The sequence below is a fragment of the Myotis daubentonii genome, chromosome 10 (assembly GCF_963259705.1).
Source record: "Myotis daubentonii chromosome 10, mMyoDau2.1, whole genome shotgun sequence".
NCBI lineage: Eukaryota > Metazoa > Chordata > Mammalia > Chiroptera > Vespertilionidae > Myotis > Myotis daubentonii.
Window position 1 is genome coordinate 79341449 of NC_081849.1, and position 12341 is coordinate 79353789.

The window sequence follows — 12341 nt, forward strand, 5'->3', positions numbered from 1 at the left end:
CAGGCCCCATCTCTGTGTGTGTGTCAGGATATCAGCGTTAGGATATAAACAGTAATTAGCAATGAACTCCTGTTGCTTGGCATTGGGTCTTTTAAGAGCATGAGTTTTAGAAAATATTCTACTTGGACATTGTACTGTAGTGATCCTGAAAGGTGCAGAGTACAACATATCAAACGCGCGTGATTAGTATACCATATAGCACTACTATGAGCATAGAATTGTATTGAGAAGTGATTGTGTCAATTAAATGCCAAAACAATGATAAAGTTGGATCAAGAGCTGGCCTCCCGGCAGCCTCCCTGTGTGTGCAGGTTGAAGTAGCTGGTGGGGCTTTTCTGCTTTCGCTCCTACACTGTGGAAGTGATGCGGAGACCACAGGTGGTGGGGGTTTTGTTGAACTGCATTGTGACAGATACGACTTACAACACCACCCAGCTGCCAGCACCTAATGGGAGGAAGATGCCTGTGAGGTGGGCAGCGCCCCCTGCTCTGCGCCCTCCTGGGGCACTGGGTGAGGAGCGATGGGCGGGGGTGGGATTCCTGGAACCCATTCCTCCAGCAGAGCAGCAAGCGATGATTTGTCCATGTGCAGATTTGACTGCAAGCCACATAATCATGTCCCATGAACCCCAATTAAGTGTCTCCCATTCAACTGCCCTATAGCCAGAGCCCCCAAAGCACGGCCACGAACCTGGGTAAGGGAAGGGCCCTGGAGGTGAGCCTCATGACATTACGAATCCACCGTCACTGCAGCCTGAGAAAGAGACTAGAGCAGTGATGGCGAACCTATGACACACGTGTCAGAGGTGACACGCGAACTCATTCTTTTGGTTGATTTTTCTTTGTTAAATGGCATTTAAATATATAAAATAAATATCAAAAATATAAGTCTTTGTTTTACTGTGGTTGCAAAGATCAATAAATTTCTATATGTGTCACGGCACCAGAATTAAGTTAGGGTTTTTCAAAATTCTGACATGCCGAGCTCAAAAGGCTCGCCATCACTGGACTAGAGACTATGCCTTAAAGAGTTCATTTGTTTTTTGAAAAAATTTGCTTGAAAAATAACTCCAAAAACTGGAAGTAATGCAGAGATCACATGTGTGGGGGTTTCATTGACTTGGACTTTAATGTGACAAGAGTATGTGGATGGGGATGGAGCAGGCAGAGTGTGCAAGGACATATAGAAAATCCCTTTACCCGCATTCTAGGTCTCTTCACGTGTGCCCGTGCGAGCCTTGGTCGAGCGTGGGCTCAGCGCTAAGTGTGCATTTACTTTTCAGTTTTGCTGTTTAACTTTTCCCTGAGGTACCAGTGAGCCCCAAGGACCAGCAGGGCTGTGGTCTCTGGTGTGCATCCTTGACTCGGTAGAGAGGTGCTTCCCTTATATATTCAGGGACAGTTCTCCTGCCCTCAGCTCCCACCCACACTCCAAGCTGGGCACGAAAGGCAGCGAGTCAGTCATCCATCCCACTGGCTGAAGGGATTTCAGATTTTAGAAACACCTGGCAGGCTATCAAGTTTCCGAGGGCCACGGCCCCTTCCTGGGCTCCAAGGTCATCAGGTTGAGAATGAAGAGGTTTAAAGTGCTAGTGATTTAGCTACATTCCATGTAACCGGCCACAGCAATCAGTGTGTGTTCCATCTGCTACCAGTTTCCGAGAGAGAAGCTCACGGTGTCACCTGTAACCTCTCATTCCGACGTGTCAGGCATCTCTAAGAACATTAAGGTCATCTGATTATGGGGAATAGCTGGAATAGAGTCATTTTGTGTAAACCCCAAATCTAGAAACATTATTTTCTCACTTAAGCCAGAGTTCTAATTAAGGCCAGACTTCACTTCCATTTAGGGAACCGTAAGTCTGCAGTCTTCATGGGCTCCTTTCACGTTATCTTCCTGCGTTTAGGTTAACCCCTGTCTTATTTATTCGAGGACAAGTTAGGAAATCTTTGTAGGTCACTGGTCCATAAGTAAGGAAACCGAAGCTTCTGTTTTACTAAGCCTCGTGGGATAAAATGAAGTCATTACTTATCCCTTAGGGAAAAGGATGGTGCAGAATCCTCATCATTCACACTCAGCAGCTCACAAAAATGAAAATAATCAAAGCAATTAACAAGACATTCTGGAAGGAAAACATTAAACATTCCCCAGACTTTAATGACACACGGATGGATAGAGGACAAGAGTTGGGATTTCTTTTCAACTTATCCCAAAGTGTCAATAAGAAATCATAAAACATGTTCGATTTCTCTCTCTCTCCCTCTCTCCCTCTCTCTCTCTCTCCATTCTCTGCTTCTGAAAACAATGCCATCTGGATCTGATCCTCCCTCTCCATCTCAGTAGCAGTGATGTGCTTCCCCCCCCCGCCCCCCGCCCCCCGGCTGGACTCCAGTTTTGCCAGCTCCTCTGATGCCCTGTTGTCTCTGTTCCTCACTTGAGCCCCTCCCAGCATCTGCATGTGTGTAATGGTCCCTCTGGTGGCATTAGCTCTTGTCGTCTCTCCTGCCTCTTTGGCTCTGCAGGCTGTGGTGCTGGACCCACTGGACATACACGTGCAAGCAAATGAATCTACACACAGGCGCACACCTCACAAAGGTTAGCTCAGAATGGTCCAAAGATCTAAATGCAAAACGCAAAACCATAAAGCTCCCAGGAGATAAGCTAGGAGAACACTGAGGTAACCTTGAGCATGGCGATGACTTTTTAGACACAAAACCAAAGTTATGACCCAGGAAAGAAAATTGTTAAGCTGGACTTTATTAAGATTGGAACCTTCTTTATGAAAGATACTGTTAAGAGAATGGGACAACTGTTGTCCAAAACTTATGAACTCTTAAAACTCATTAATAAGAAAAGAACCTGATTTTAAAAATGGGCAAAAAACCTGAACAGACACTTGACCAAAGAAGATACGTCGATGGCAAATGAGCATATGAAAATATGCTCAGCAGCATATGTCATTAGGGAATTGCAAAGTAAAACGAGGTCATGATTGCCAAAACATGGAAGTAACCAAGATGTTTTTCTGTAGGTCAATGAATAAGTGCACTGTGGTACAGCTAGGCAAAGGGCAGCATTTCAGTGCTAAAATAAAACATTTTAGTTCAAAGGACAGAGGAAGAATTGAAAATATACAGTTGTAAACTTCTTACATTATACATAAAGTGATAGAATATTTGAAGGGAGGCTGTGATGTGTTTAAGATATATATAGTAAACCCAAGAGCAAGCACCAAAAAACTCCACAAAAAACCCCAAATGTGTATAGAAGGCAATATAGGACATAAAATAGAATACTAAGAAATACTCAACTAATCCAGAAGGCAGGATAAGAAACACTAAAGAATCAAAGAAAATATAGGAAAAATAGAAAAATAGCAAGGTGGTAGATTTACACTCAACTATATTGATGATTATACTCAGTGTGATATTTTTTCAGATTAAAAAAAAGCAAGATCTAACAAACTACTATCTATAAGATACAAAATTTTAATGTAAAAAAGACACATTTAGGATAAAAATAAAAGGGAAAAGATATACTATGAAAGTATTAATCATATGTAAGTTGGAAAGGCTGTATTAATGTCAGACAAGGGTGCCCGGCTAGCTCAGTTGGTAGAGCATGAGACTCTTAATGTCAGACAAAATAGACTTCAAAACAAAGAATATTAGCAGAGATAAAAATGGCTATTTAATAATAATGAAAGGACGATACATTAAGAAGACATAACTTTCTTAAATGTGTATGCATCTACTAGTGGAGCTCCAAAACCTGACAGAACTAAAATAAAAAAATAGGCCTACCATTAAAATTTAGAGATTTTAACAATCCTCTCCCAATAACTGACTGCAGAACAAACAGAAAATTAATAAGAATATAAGAGGCATGAGCAACCTCATCAACCTAATTAAGACCTACCAAAGACCACATCTAGCAATCACATGGTATTTTTAAGTGCTTATGGAATATTCACCTAGGTAGACCCAATACTTGGCCATAAAACAAGTCTCAGTAAATTTAAAAGCATTGAACTCATTCAGAATATGTTCTTTGATGACAACAGAATTAAATAGAAATCAATATAAAAAGATAATGGGAAAATTCTATATATTTAGATATTAAACAACATACTTCTAAGTAACCCTGAGGTCAAAGAAGAAATCACAAGAGAACTTAGAAAATATTTAGAATTGAATGATAAAGAATATCTGACATATCAAGCTTTGTGGGATGAACCTAATGCAGTGCCTAGAGAGAAAATTATAGCTTTAAATATTTACATTGGACAAAGAAATGTCTGAAATCAATGGTCTACATTTCTACTTTAACTAGAAAAGTAAGAGTGAATTAAACCAGAGGAAGAAAATATTAAGAGTAGAAATCAATGAAATATAATAACAGAAAGAATAGCAGACAAAGCCAATGCTTTTCTAAAAGATCAATAAAATGGATAAATAACTGATCAAGAAAAAAGGGAGAAGCCACAAATTATCAATGTCAGGAATGAAGGAGAGGACTACGGGTCCTAAAAAGGGTAATGAGGGTATGTGAGGAACAACCCATGCCAATAAATGTACAACTGGAACGGATACATTCTTTGAAAATTACAACAAGTGACACAAGAAAAGTAGAACATTCGAATAACCCAATATCTTTAAAAAATTGAACTCATAATTTAAAACCTTCTCAGATGATGGATTCATTGTGAGTCCTATCAAACATTTAATGAAGAAACAATAGCAATCATACACAGACTCTAAGAAAACGGATGGAGGGAATCATTGCCAACTTGTTTTGATGAAGCCAGCATTATCCTGACACTAAACTGGACAAAAACGCTATTTAAAAAAAAAAAACAAAAACAAAAAACAGGCAGACAAACAAGAACAGAAAAAGGAATAAAACACTGGAGACCAATGTCCCTCATGAATAGAGATGCAAATCTTGACGAAGACATCACCAAATAGAATCCAGCTTTTATAAAGGAGGTGCACATAGCAGTGGGCTATACGAAATGTAAAATGGGTTTAACATTTAAAACTCAATCAAGGTAACTCACCATATTAACAGAACACCGGAGAAAATATGAGTATGGCAATAGTAGCATTTGATAAAATTCAGTACTTATTACTGGTTTAAAAATCTCAGCAAACTGGGAATAGAAAGGAACCTTCTCAACATGATAAAAGGCATCTATGAAAAACCCACTGCTAACATTCCTCTTGATGGTGAAAGACAAGTCTTTTCTTTAAAGACTGGGGATCAGGTGAGGGGTGTCTGCTCTCGCCTTTTCTATTTGACATTATACTGGAGTCCTATCCAGCACAGTAAGGCCAATAAAAGCACTTGGAAGATGGGGGTGGGTGGGTGGAGGCACAAAAATTGGAAAGGAACAAATAAAACTTTTCATTCACAGACAATATAATATTTAGAAAAAGCTACTAGGATAAGTGAGTTTAACAGTGACAGGATTCAAGATAAATGTAAAGAAGCGGTAATATTTACTATGTGCTAGCAACAAACAATTGGAGAGTGCAATGGAAGGAAGTACTCTGAGAGCAGCAGTGGGGTAACCACAGTGTGTGAGCATGCAGTAGTGAGGTGCCCAGCATGCATGAGCATGCAGTAGTGGGGTACCTAGAGTATGTGAGCATGCAGTAGTGGGGTGCCCAGGGTGTGTAAGCATGCAGTAGTGGGGTGCCCAGAGTGTGTAAACAGGTAGTAGGGTGCCTAGAGTATGTGAGCATGCAGTAGTGGGGTGCCCAGGGTGTGTAAGCATGCAGTAGTGGGGTGCCCAGAGTGTGTAAACAGGTAGTGGGGGGCCCAGAGTGTGTGAGCATGTAGTAGTGGGGTACCCAGCATGTGTGAACGTGTAGTGGGGTGCCCAGCGTGTGTGAGCGTATAGTGGGGTGCCCAGCGCGTGTGAGCGTGTAGTGGGGTGCCCAGCGTGTGTGAGCGTGTAGTGGGTGCCCAGCGTGTGTGAGCGTGTAGTGGGGTGCCCAGCGCGTGTGAGCGTGTAGTGGGGTGCCCAGCGCGTGTGAACGTGTAGTGGGGTGCCCAGCGCGTGTGAGCGTGTAGTGGGGTGCCCAGCGTGTGTGAGCGTGTAGTGGGTGCCCAGCGTGTGTGAGCGTGTAGTGGGGTGCCCAGCGTGTGTGAGCGTGTAGTGGGGTGCCCAGCGTGTGTGAGCGTATAGTGGGGTGCCCAGCGTATGTGAGCGTGTAGTGGGTGCCCAGCATGTGTGAGCGTGTAGTGGGGTGCCCAGCGTGTGTGAGCATGCAGGAGGGGACTCTCCACTCCTCTGGGGCGGAGGTGGGCGGGGGTCCAGGAAGGAGTGTTGGTGGCTCTGCTTGACCTGAGCCCTTGCTCTCAGCCAAGTCCTGCCTGCGCACATCCTGTCGCACAGTGTCTGTGCCCAACCCGTGGAATAAACGCTGGCCTCTAGGACTAAAGGGGCAAATACACAAACCAGGAGGCTGTGCATCTCGTGTGGCTTAGGAGTTTGTTTCCGAAGCTGAAGACTGTCACTTCATAACTCCTCTTCAGTCCTGAGCACGGGCCCTGGTTGGCTTGCGCTGGGATATTCACCCCTCAGCTCTCGGGTAGGAAATGATTCCAGAGGTAATCCTTGTTTCCTTTGTTCCTGGCTCTGCCACTCGCTTGCTGTGAGCCTGAGAGTGGCTGCTCTTTCTGACCCTCGGTCTCGGCGTGTGAGGAATCACCATCCCCAGCCAGCGCTGACCGCTGAGCTCAGGTCAGAAGCTTTCCCCGGTTCTGGCTGCGCCCTCGGAGCTCACAGGGTACTGTCTTGCTTCTGTCCCTTTCACGGATTTTAAAACACTGTCTTCAAACCTGATCAGAAATCATGTACTCAAGCCTCCCAGGTGACTCGTCATGGTGACATATCCTTTTTTAATATTAAAATTACATTTCTGTGAAACCATGCGGCCTACGGACTGTCTCTTAAATAAATGCAATCTCTCTTACATTATCAGCAAATTACTTCAACAATTACACTTGCTACTGTGGCTACCTCTGAGTTCCTCTCAGGCTCCTCTGTATTTGATTGCTGGATAAATATTTAGAAGACTTGAAAAGGCTAATTTCAGATTTGAGCCTTCGCTGTTCAACCATTTATATTTCCAGGCCTTCTAGACAGTTCGAATTCTCTTTTGTGAAACCTAGTGCGGTTCTCGCATTGATGCTATTTACATTTCTTTTGTAATGTGCCGCAGGTTCATAAAACTTTCCATTTAAAGTTTTGATGGGATTAGCTGCTTTTAATTACATCTGAAGAGTCCCTTGCCAAATAATGATTAAAACCCACAGAAACGGAACGGTTGAGACATAAGCAAAGCAAAACAGAGCTATATGAAAACCACTTCAATTCGTGAAACAAAAGTACATCCATTTAATTTGTACGTATGTGGAGGATTTAATTGAAATAGAACAAAAGATACAGAAGGTGAGAAAGGTAGATAAGAGAACTTTAAAACGTGTGAGTTCAAATGCTGTGTTTTTTGTGGTTGTTGATTTTTAAAAATCATAGCATAACAGATTCTTCTGGGGAAGTTTTTGGAGTAAAAAATAAAACGCATATATAATTACGGTTCAGCAAAAATTGCATTTGCTGCCTGTTGAGCAACTCAGTTGGATTTACTAAACCAGTGCTCCCGCCGCGCCTGTGAGTTCTGTGCCTCAAGTCCTCGCGGGCCCCACTGCTTCAGCACTTAGGTCTCCTGTGTGTCCCCTTTGCAGGAAGCTGCTCCCTCCTCTTTGGCAGCGGGTCCCCCAGCTTTCAGGATCAGGAAGGTGGACCCCAGCACCTTCCTGACTTTCTCTGGCTTCTCTCCCAGCTTCCCCCACCTACCATAAACCCCCTTTCCTCCGGCTACGAGTACTTCCTGGGCATAGGCCCCCACGCCTTCTGCACTCACTCATTCATTCATTCATTCATTCATCCAGTTATTCAGTCATTCATCCCACAAATGGGAGGGGCGCTCTGCCTAGCCGTAGGGATGCATCCGGAACCAGAAAGAAACCCCAGGCCCTGCCCTCCGGGGTTTACAGGAACCAGCCTTCGGGTGAAGAATCTCCCGGGAGACTAGAGTGATGGCCCTGGTGGGTGATGCAGAGGTGACACACGGTGACAACCCTGGGAAACATGGGGACGCGGTCTGGCTGGAGAGTGGGGTGCTTGGCGGAGCAGCAGGTACCTGGGCGAAGACAGAGCAGCAGGGGCAGGAGCAGGCGGCGCAGGAGCCGCTGGGTTGGCCCGCAGAGGGAGGAGAGCAGTGCGGCCAGACTCCTCAGAGGGGCACAGACAGGCCCCGCCCACAGGTCCCCTAAGGAGCGCAGGGTTGCCCTGCGACCCGACCCGAGGAAGACAGAGCCTCTCCTCCCACCCGTGGGGCTCAGCCTGGGTGTCCATCCTGGGGGAGCCGTAGGCGCGCGCCCTCAGAAGGGCAGTGTCCTCCCTCTGCCACTGGGTCTGGGATCTTGCATCGCGCCGCCTTTCCAGGCACAGAGCAGGCCTAGGGGGCTTGGGGGGGCGGGGGGAGGGCTGGCTGGCGAGGAAGCATCGCCACGCACCAGTGGGCGGCTTTGTGCGTGCGCGGTGCATGTAGACAGGTAGCTGGGCCTTGGAGTCCAGTGTCTCCCCGAGGGTGGCCGATCTCCAGCCCCCATCAGGAGCCCGCTCCCCCCGAGAAGACGCCTCCCTTTTAATTCAAACCAAAGGCCAGCTTGTAATTTCAGACGGTAAGGAAATGCCGGGTATGAGGTAGGAGCACGTGGTTTGCAGAGAACTCAGCCGTGACTTGGTCCACGCCACGGTGCCATCCTGGCTGGTCGGCTTGCCCGGCCTGGTGCTCCGATGATGGGATTACTAGAGGGATCGGAGAGGGCGGCTGTTCCCTCGTGGGGGAGGGGAGAGCAGGGGGCAGGAGGGGGGATAGAGGGAATCCCAGCTGCTAATTGGGGCCTAGATGGAACAAATTGCCCCTCATCACAGAAAGGGATTGTATTTCATGTCGAGGGAAAGGAGAGATTTGCCTACAAATTAGGCTGCAAACTGCAGAGGAGGAATCCGGTGCTGCCAGGCCTGCGAGCCAGGATGTTAACGAGATGCGACAAGAGACCTCCCTGTTGCCCTCCAGGCCCTGGAAGCTGTGATCAGTGCAGCATTGCCTTTCTGCCGCTTCTCTCTGGAAAAACCCCGGCGCTGCGGCTGCCTGCTGGGGTGTCTCCAAGTCCCTCTGAAGATTGGATTCTGTCTGTAGAAGCACCAGTGGTCTCAGCCCTGGCCGAGGTCAGACTCGCACCTCTGCAGGCTGTGCCCACCCACCCCCCCTCCCCCCCAGGGGAGGTCGTCTGTGTTTTGTTACCTTGAGCAGCAGAGTCCATTCACTCCCAGGCCCCACCCCCAAAATATAAAAATGAAGTCACTATTAAAGGCCCAAATACAGGAGAGTGTGTAAGGTACTTTTCAAAAACTATCCACTTTAACAAATGACATTGAGGAAATATGTAAGAAACTAAATTCATTGTCAGATTATATATGTTTCTTGCTCTAAAATGCTCAAGGTGTAGGTGGTGAACAGCTATGATAAAGACACTTCTTTTTTTCAAAGCGCAAAGACAATGTAATTTAATGTCATTCCAGACCCATTGGAGCGAACATGTAGGTGACTGGAAATCTGCCTGAAATTAGTGCCAATTATTGGGTCCCGACTTTAGGTTATGACCCACGCTAGGGTCACCGAGGGTATCCAAAGGGGCTGCAAGATTATTTATAAAAACAAAACCAAACTCGATATGTTATCTTTACTTCAGAGCTGCCTAGTTCTCGGGCTGGGGGAGGGACGGGTTTACAAAGAGGAGGGAAGGCCCTTCTGACCCCCTACCTGGAGCAGGGCGGCGGGGGGCGGGGGGGGGGGCGCAGTGCCACTCTGGTCAGGGCAGCCACAGGTACCGACACCAGGGACAGGAGTTGGCTTAGGCTCCATGGATTCGGAACAGGGTGGAAGCATAGTGTCATCTTGCGTGACCATTCTGGACAGAAAATGAAGGCACTCGGAGAGTTGTATTGGGAGGGAGCCTGAGGCGCAGTGGGTCGGCCATGGTTACTGATGAGTGACGGCTGCCTTGGCACAGCGGTGGGTTCTGGTGATGCCCAGTGGGTCAGGTATTCCGCATCCCACTTCAGACTCTCGGCAGCAGGGGAAGGAACCCCCTCTCCCCCCTGACAGCAGCACCACAGGTGACCAGTGGCCGCTGGTTAGACGGAGATGGGCAGCGAGAACTTCCTATCAGCCCACGTGCAAGTCTGACCAGACTCAAGGGAGTGGTGGGCAGAGCTGTGGGGAGGCAGCCAGGGCCCTCGGGGTGCCCGCCAAGGTTGAGTTTAGGTAACTCTCCCTATAGAGGCTACTAGACAATTAAAAACTAACTGACAAAAGAACTCCAATGGAGGCTGGCGAGAAAAGCTGCAGGATGAGGGAAAGGGAACAACATGGTGAAGACTAGAAAAATGATTCCCTTCAGATTCCGGAGGAAATGTTTAGAAAGATGATAAAGCTGCAGAAATAGGCTCAACAACAAGCAAAATAAAAACCAAACAGGGTCTCACTCCAAAGAGAGACCAGGCTGAGATGAGGAGACCCCAAGGGACTGAGAAGAAATTCACTGGCTTTTTTTTCTACAAGTTTATTTTGTTCTTTTGCCCCTGACTGGTTAAGTCTTTTGTTTCCAATATTTTCTGTTTCCTGGTACATTAGTTAGGATGACCACATTGCTCCGAGCACCGATTTGGCTGCATCCCGTAACTTTTGCGGTGCCACATTGAAAACAGTCTGAGATTTTAGCTTTGATATTCTCAGGTATCCAAATTATTTAAAAGAAAATATTAAAATATTTTCTCTGAAGGGGATTTTTTTTTTTGCTATCTTTTGACTGTCACTTTCTAGTTTTATTACATTGTGATCAGAAAAATAAATGCTGTTTTTACTTTTTGGAATTTATGAGCTTTTTTCCCCTTAAGGAAATATTCTGTAGGTTCTTACTTATGACTGCCCTCTATGAGCTGTTGATTAGGGTAGAGTTTTCCACTATGTCATTGGATTTGCTAATATCTCCTTATTTCATTTTTTATCTTATACTGCATCACTATTTAGGTGCTATAATAATGACTCATCCAAAGGTTTCTACCTTTTGTTGATCTCCCTTTGTCATGTCTAATATTTTCCTTTCCAGGCATGTTTTTGGGAGACTGATGTTGATATCGATGTATTGAACCCAGTTAGTAATTAACTGGAAGGGAGCAAAGGGAAGGCCGTCTATTATAGGCGCACCCAGTGAGGTCTTGATGACATAGGACAGGTCACACCTGGGAGCAGGTCATTGGCCAGAATAGGTGTGGTCACTGCAAGGGCGAGAAATCTCAGATTAATTAGATACATAAGCTCCTGAATGAAGGATCTCTCCCCCCACCCCCCCTCTCGCTGAGCTGCTGGCTCTCCTGTTGCAGGGGTGCGCTCCCCTGTATTTGCCTTCATGGCTCACAGCTACATGGACCCCACACAGCGGACTAATGGACTGCAACTAGTCGGATGCTGCCTGGGGCCCCGCTCCGCCATGGAACAGAAGCTCTGGACACTGGCTTTGCTTTCAGCTCTGCTGGACCCCCAGCTGCACATTTTCCAGGACTGGGTAAAGGGAAATGGGACTTTGGAAACCGAGGGCTATAACTCCACACAAATAAAGCTTCTACCACATCTCACCCTCCCCCTGGCGGTGGGGAGGCGGGCGGGCTCTGGAAATTCTTATTCCTGTGGTACCCCAAGAATTTCACTCCCCCCCCCAGCAAAGGAGAAGAGCCACCCACACATTTCTCCATTAACAATATCATCATATCTAGTTCTTTTTTTATTTTATTGATTTTTTACAGAGAGGAAGGGAGAGGGATAGAGAGAGTTAGAAACATCGATCAGCTGCCTCCTGCACACCCCCTACTGAGGATGTGCCCACAACTAAGGTACATGCCCTTGATCATAATCAAACCTGGGACCCTTCAGTCCACAGGCCGATGCTCTATCCACTGAGCCAAACCAGCCAGGGTGTCTAGTTCTTTTTTGAAAGCATTTATCTGGTATATTATTGTCCATCCCTTTGTTTTTAACCCTCTGAAAATTTTGTTGAAAATGTCTCTTTTAAAAATCAACATAGCTTATTTTATTATTTTTATTATTATTATTATTATTATTTTATTTTTTTTGCCCAGTGTCCTGTTTCTTTCGGCAGGAGGGATTTGGAAACGTGCTCCTAGGATGGAAAAGTTCAAGTG